We start from the raw sequence: 6254 nt of genomic DNA, 5'->3' as shown, positions 1-6254 counted from the left end.
CTTCTGGCCCTGCATCCCTGCATCCTGGACCCTCCCTGCAGGAGCAGGTAAGAGCACAGTGTACACAGCTGGGTGCGGGGACATCGCCACCACTGCAGTTCCTGAGGGATTTATAAAGCCCTGAATGTTGAACAAAAGCCAAAAGGACACAGCTACTGCTTTAGGGGATTTAAGCTCAAAGAAATGTGGCCCGAACATGGCTTGGCTCCAAATCCTGGACAGCACACCATCTCTCACTGTCTTTCTACTCTTGGCCTTTTACTTTTATACCTGATGTATTTTCTTTACTGTTACTGATTTTGAAGCAGACAAATCAAGCATTGCAGAAGAATATCCAACTTGGGGAAGGAGTGGGTCCCACAGATAATAAATGACTGCCGTCATGTTTCCAGGCACCCGGGCTCAGTGCGAACACGAGACCCCATCGCAGTCACAGGGCAGTGCACACTGCTCCCCGACTCACATTTAGCAGAGAAGGCCCACCTGCTCGAAGTCCTCCTGGAGTTGGGGCCCAGGGTACCCTGAACCTTGGTCCTCTGTGCACACTAAGAAATTCATCACAGGGCTCCTGGACTGCCCAGCTCCAGGCGTGGCTGCAGTTGTTACCTGTTACCATAGACACCACTGCCCTCCCCAGGTGTTGCCACGGGGGTATTGCTGACACCAGCTTGGGGCCAAACCCAGGAATGCTGTTCTTTGTTCTTTGTGGTGTCACCTTTCTCTCCTAACAAAGGTGAGATGATTATTAAATTAAGCTCCTTGCTTTTCCTGAATGTCTCACCATATTTTTTCTTACGGACACATTTCGTTTATTTTAATTCTTGATTTTCTGAATTACAGAAGTTACCTATGACCTGTAGAACTAGCAGACCAATGGAATAATTCAAGAGCAGATCAGAGTCTTCCTGCCCTGCTCTATTCCTCTCTCCAAAGCCCGCCCCCCCATGCCAGCACCAATGTCCGCCACATCCCCTCCTTCAGTTCTCTTAGTGCAAACATGCAATCATTTTCCAAAAAGTGGGATAGTATCATGCAAATTGCCATTCTCACTTAAAAATACATTAATTGGCATAGCGGCAGCTCATTCTGTAATATTTGCACAATACTCCATAGTAGGTCTGACTCTAAAGCAATATATCTGACTGTTCCCCTTAATAAAGTACAACACAATGTATTTAGCCACTCCTACTGCGATTCATTCTTTGAAAACACCATAAGCAATGTTTTACTTAACGTCTTGAGAATATATCCTTACGTACGGGTACTGATTTTGTTTTCTGTTTTTGTTTTTCTCTAGGAGAGATTCCTAAAACGAATTGCTGAATTCAAGAGATTTATATTTTTAATTTTAAGAAATGTTTCCAAACTCCTTTTGGAAAAAAAATCTATAGCACTTCGTACTCCACGAGGAAGCTTTGAGAGTACCCTCTTCCTTGCCTTCCAACAGCATCAGAAGTTATCGTTTTCCTTAATTTTTTGGCCGCTCTGATTGCATTATCACTTTAATTCCCACCTCCCTGACTCTACACACAAGTTAGCATCTTTCTAGGTTTATTGGCTCTCAGGAAGTGCTTGCTCATACGAACAACTTTTTCAGATTATCTGTAATGTTTAAATCAATTTTAGGAGATTTTTATATATGGGGGAGGGCAATCTTTTGTTATATGTGTTATAAATATTTTCCAACCTTCTGATTCCTTTGATTTCTGTTCATCATTCTTTGCCACAGAAAAATGTTAATCTTTGTACTGTTGAAAATGCCTAGTTTTCTCTTTCACACACATTAAGTATTTAATTTACATGCTTCCTCAAGCCAACTTAGTTTGCCAAAGTCTTCCTGGTATTTTAAAGGCCATAAAGTTGTCATTCTCCTCGAAAGTCTTACATAGATTCAGACGGTGGAGGAATAGTCTCATCTATTTGAGTTGGTTTTGTTTTTCCTTTTCTCATTTAACAACTTTTATGTATCAAATCTGGCAAGTCTATTAGGAGTGTTATTGAGGAAAAAAAGTTCATCTGGAAAATGAAAATAGACTAGAAAATACAGAGTGTAAATTTTGCAATTTCCCATTGAGTTAAATAATTTTAAGTTTGGGTCTATTTTTGCCTAGCGCTTGACTTTCGCTTCTGAAATAAGATCTTAGCGTGCTTGTGCAGCCCCATTGCTCCAAAGACGGGCAGAAATAGATCCTCTTCCTCCTCTTCCTGCACACGTCTCAGAAATATTGGCCGAAGGAAGAGGAGTAGAGGAAAGAATTTGTGATTGACAAGCCCAGCAGAAGAATGACAATATGGTGAGGGGGAAATGGGATGCTATTATGCATATTAGGAGAAAACTGGTAGATTCTGTTGAGAGTAATGTATATTCAACACTGATAGAATTAAATCCCTGAAATATGGTTTTGGTATGAACAGTAACAGGAAATTTATAACCATTGCTAATTATAGAAGACGCAATGGGATTATTATTTTTTCCTCTCCAATGGCCCAGAGATCACATTGAAAGGTAGTGGAGATTATAGGTAAATGGATAGAGAGAGAGAGAGAGAGAGAGAGAGAGACAGATAGTACAGAAAAAATGAAAACAATAAACAAAAGGGAAATTTTCTAAAAAGGCTTTTTCTAAAATTGTGGCTTAATAAGTTTTTGTCATGCATGTAAATGATGTAGCAATTTATAAAAAACAAACATCTCTATAAAGTTAGCTATGAAAAAAATGGAGATGACAACAATTTCATTAGAGAGATAAGACACTGAACTGAGAATTTGGAAGTGTTCATACAAGTTTTTCTCTATTAAAATGATGTGCCCCCTACCATCAAATACAAACCAGAGTATGTAACTGAAAATGACTAAACATGTGGGGGCCCAGGCTCCTTTTAGGGCCTCCCCAGAGCCTATCCACCGTAAAATCTTCCATATCAGATCCTTGTCTCATATCCAAACATGTTTTTCCCTAATATCACATTTATTTTGACGTGGATTTTCCCATACTAAAAATTGGGAACTTGGCTCCACTTAAAGAATATAGTTAAAATGGAAGAATTTTAATCTACTTTAAATAAAACACTGTATATATTAGTAGCAAATTGGTTAATAGAGTTTTCCAGAACATGGTTGCAATCATTGGGTTTACTTCCCAAAGCCAGACAATAGTCAAATTCCCAGCTTCATGCTCCAGTGGATTTTTTCCTTCTCGTTCTCATTATGATTATTTATGTTTATTTGTATTGTTTTGCTTAATTACATGTTGTGTTTCATATATCTTGTGTTATTTATGAAAAATGGCATTTAAAATGAGGTGAAAGTAAACAGGTAACTGTCAAGAGGAGATGACAGTCTGTTAATTTATGTATAGTGTAACCAACCAGATGTTCTAGAAAATACTTCAGTCAGAAATAAAGACTCCTATAAACACAATACTGTTTTTAATAAACAGGCAATGGCTGCATGTTGTGATGAAAACAGTTTTTGCAGGAGGACTTGGAGAGCTCAGTCTAGACCCAGGAAGAGCAGGGTAGGAGTTACAAAGGCAGAAGCCTAGAATCCTGGTGGGTTGCCCAGCGGCTGAAGCACTCCCAGCCATAAGAAAGTCTAGAGTGAGCCACAAGCTTGGTTCCTCTGCCCTTAGTAATGCTCAGTGTCAAAGAAAAGTCTGATATTATCAATGTAGCTGCTGTCTTACCAAAAGTGAGCTTTCAGGTTCTAAAATCTTACAGACCAAGAGTGGACACTATTTTTATTACTAGTGACTAATATTTATCTAATACTGGAAGGGCACATGTCAACATCCAGGGAAGAGCACAGATTTTTATTTATGTTATTATTTACCTCTTTACAAAGGGTACCACACACCTAGCCATCATCATGTTCTTGTCAAGTAAATGGTTATGAATTTTATTGTCCTGGTCAGTTTTCTTCTGGTGATACACTTAAGTCTTTTCACTCAAGTTCTCCCTGATGAGTTTATAACACAATCCAGAAGCCAATAGACAGGTCTCAAATTTGCAATTCTAGTTGTGGAATTCAGATGTGCTAGTTACTACCACTCTAAGATGACTTAACTTATTCCATTGTATTTAACTAGAGTCTCTGTTTCTAGAAAAACTAAAATACCAATTTGGCAAAAACAAGACAAAAAATTAAACTTCCATCTTTGCAAAGAAGGTAACTATAGGTCAAAGTGAGTCATGACCTTCTGTATTCTTCCCACTCACACGTCTAGATATCTGCAGCAAAGACTTGGCCGTCTCTGGAATCTGATGAGTAAATCAATCCTTAATGGTTAGAAGGAGTTCTTGAATGGTTGGCTCCATATTTCTGGACGGCCTTCCAATCTCCTCCCTTGAAGGTCACTTGTACATGGGCTGAAAATATTGCCCAGGCTTCCTACAGGAAACAGACAGTTACATACAATCTTGTCTATGTTTATCTTCTTATCTTCTCTCTTTTATAAATCCTTCTCTCGAAAACAAAATGTGACTTTCCTTGTGTAGAGTTTTTGGACACCTCACTGGAGTGAGCAAAGCTTTGCTCTGTAGGAATGTTGCAGGCCTTCACGTCGGGGGCCCCAGCGGGTAACTTGAAGAAAGCATGCTGCCCATCTGTATGCAAATGGACATATCAACAGTCTGTCTTGTCAAAATCCATTGTATCACAAGTATTACCACAAGTCCCACTTTGCTGCCAGGATTTTTACATTCATGACAGCTACAAGAGGATGAGCTCTCTTCTTTTCTTTCTGTCTCTCTTTTTTTCCCCTACAGGCATATGGTTTACCCAGGCCCAGCAGAGTAACCCAGTATAAATTAATGGAGTCACCAATGAGATGAGGTGCTCAGAGAATAAACCTATGGTTACCAAAGGGGAAGGCAGGGAGGGATAAATTAGGAGGTTGGGATTCACTTATACACACTACTATATGTAAAACAGAGAACCAACGAGGACTACAGTATAGCACAGGGAAATATACTCAGTATTTTGTAATAACCTATAAGAGAAAAGAATATATGTATATATGTATGTATATATTGGTTTTGGGTTTGCCCAAAAGTTCGTTCATATATATATGTATCTGAATCATTTTGCTGTACACCTGAAACTAATACAACATTGTAAATCAATTGTACTTCATTTAGAAAATGATGACTGTTTAAAAAGAAATCTAAAGAAAGAATGCCTTGTAAGTAAACCACAGAGTGGCTTCCTTCTAACTGGCCAGCATTGCTTATCTATTGTGCTGTGTCTCTTTTTGATAGAAATGACCCACCAATTACTCATAGGTGAATAATTTCTTTCTAAATCCCATCCGTACACCTGAGGTTGCTGCCACAGATACAGCCTGTTTGACCAGCAGTTAGGTTTACTCCAGGCACTGATGACTGAGCGTATGGAAGGTATAGCACAGGATGTGTTTACTCCTGCTGTTTCTACAGAAATCGTTCTTTAAATGAGCGTCATATATGATCTTATCATTATGAGCAATTTCATATGCCAGGAACAGCATGGGTTAAAAGCAAATGAAGTTTCAAAGACGAAACTTGATTTACTCATGAGTATTTTACTTCTACAGACTTTGTTTGTTTAAGCTATGGGTCTAAAAGCCGACCTTGGAGATAGTGCGGGTTCCGTTCCAGACCACTGCAATAACGCGAATGTCACAGTAAAGGGCGTCACAGGCATTTGTTTGGTTCCCTGGTGCATATAAAAGTTAACGTTTACACTATACTGTAGTCTATTAAGTGTGCAACAGACTTAACACCTAATGTGCTGAGTGTGGCACATTATGTCTAAAAAACAATGCACACACCTTAATTAGAAAGTACTTTATTTATTGCTAAAAAGTGCTAACCATCATCTGACAATGCAGGGTTGCCACAAACCTTCAGTTTGTTAAAAAAAAAAAAAAGTTATATCTGCAAAGCACAATAAGAAATGGTATGCCTGTATGCAGCTAGGACTTCTACATGTTTTGTATGTGGTTCCACACAAAATAAAATCATTCTTTATTTCAACTTGTTGTGGTTCTAGGTTCTTCTTAGCCCCTGATTTTAATGTTGCTTTTTCTAGATGTTTTCCTGAGCACAAACATGAAAGTATTATTAATGCTAGTCTTCTGTTCTTTTAAGCACCTGCAATTCCCTTTTACCCCTTGTCTGAGACTTAGCCCACAGTTTGAAATACATTCTATGTCATGGAGCAGAGTTTATTTATACGTAAAATGGAACTCAATTGCAGTTTACTTACCTTACATA

Source organism: Mesoplodon mirus (assembly GCF_964341445.2).
Source record: "Mesoplodon mirus genome assembly, chromosome: 13".
NCBI classification, from domain to species: domain Eukaryota; kingdom Metazoa; phylum Chordata; class Mammalia; order Artiodactyla; family Ziphiidae; genus Mesoplodon; species Mesoplodon mirus.
The sequence above is the reverse complement of the archived record's forward strand: the minus strand, read 5'-3'. Positions refer to the sequence as shown.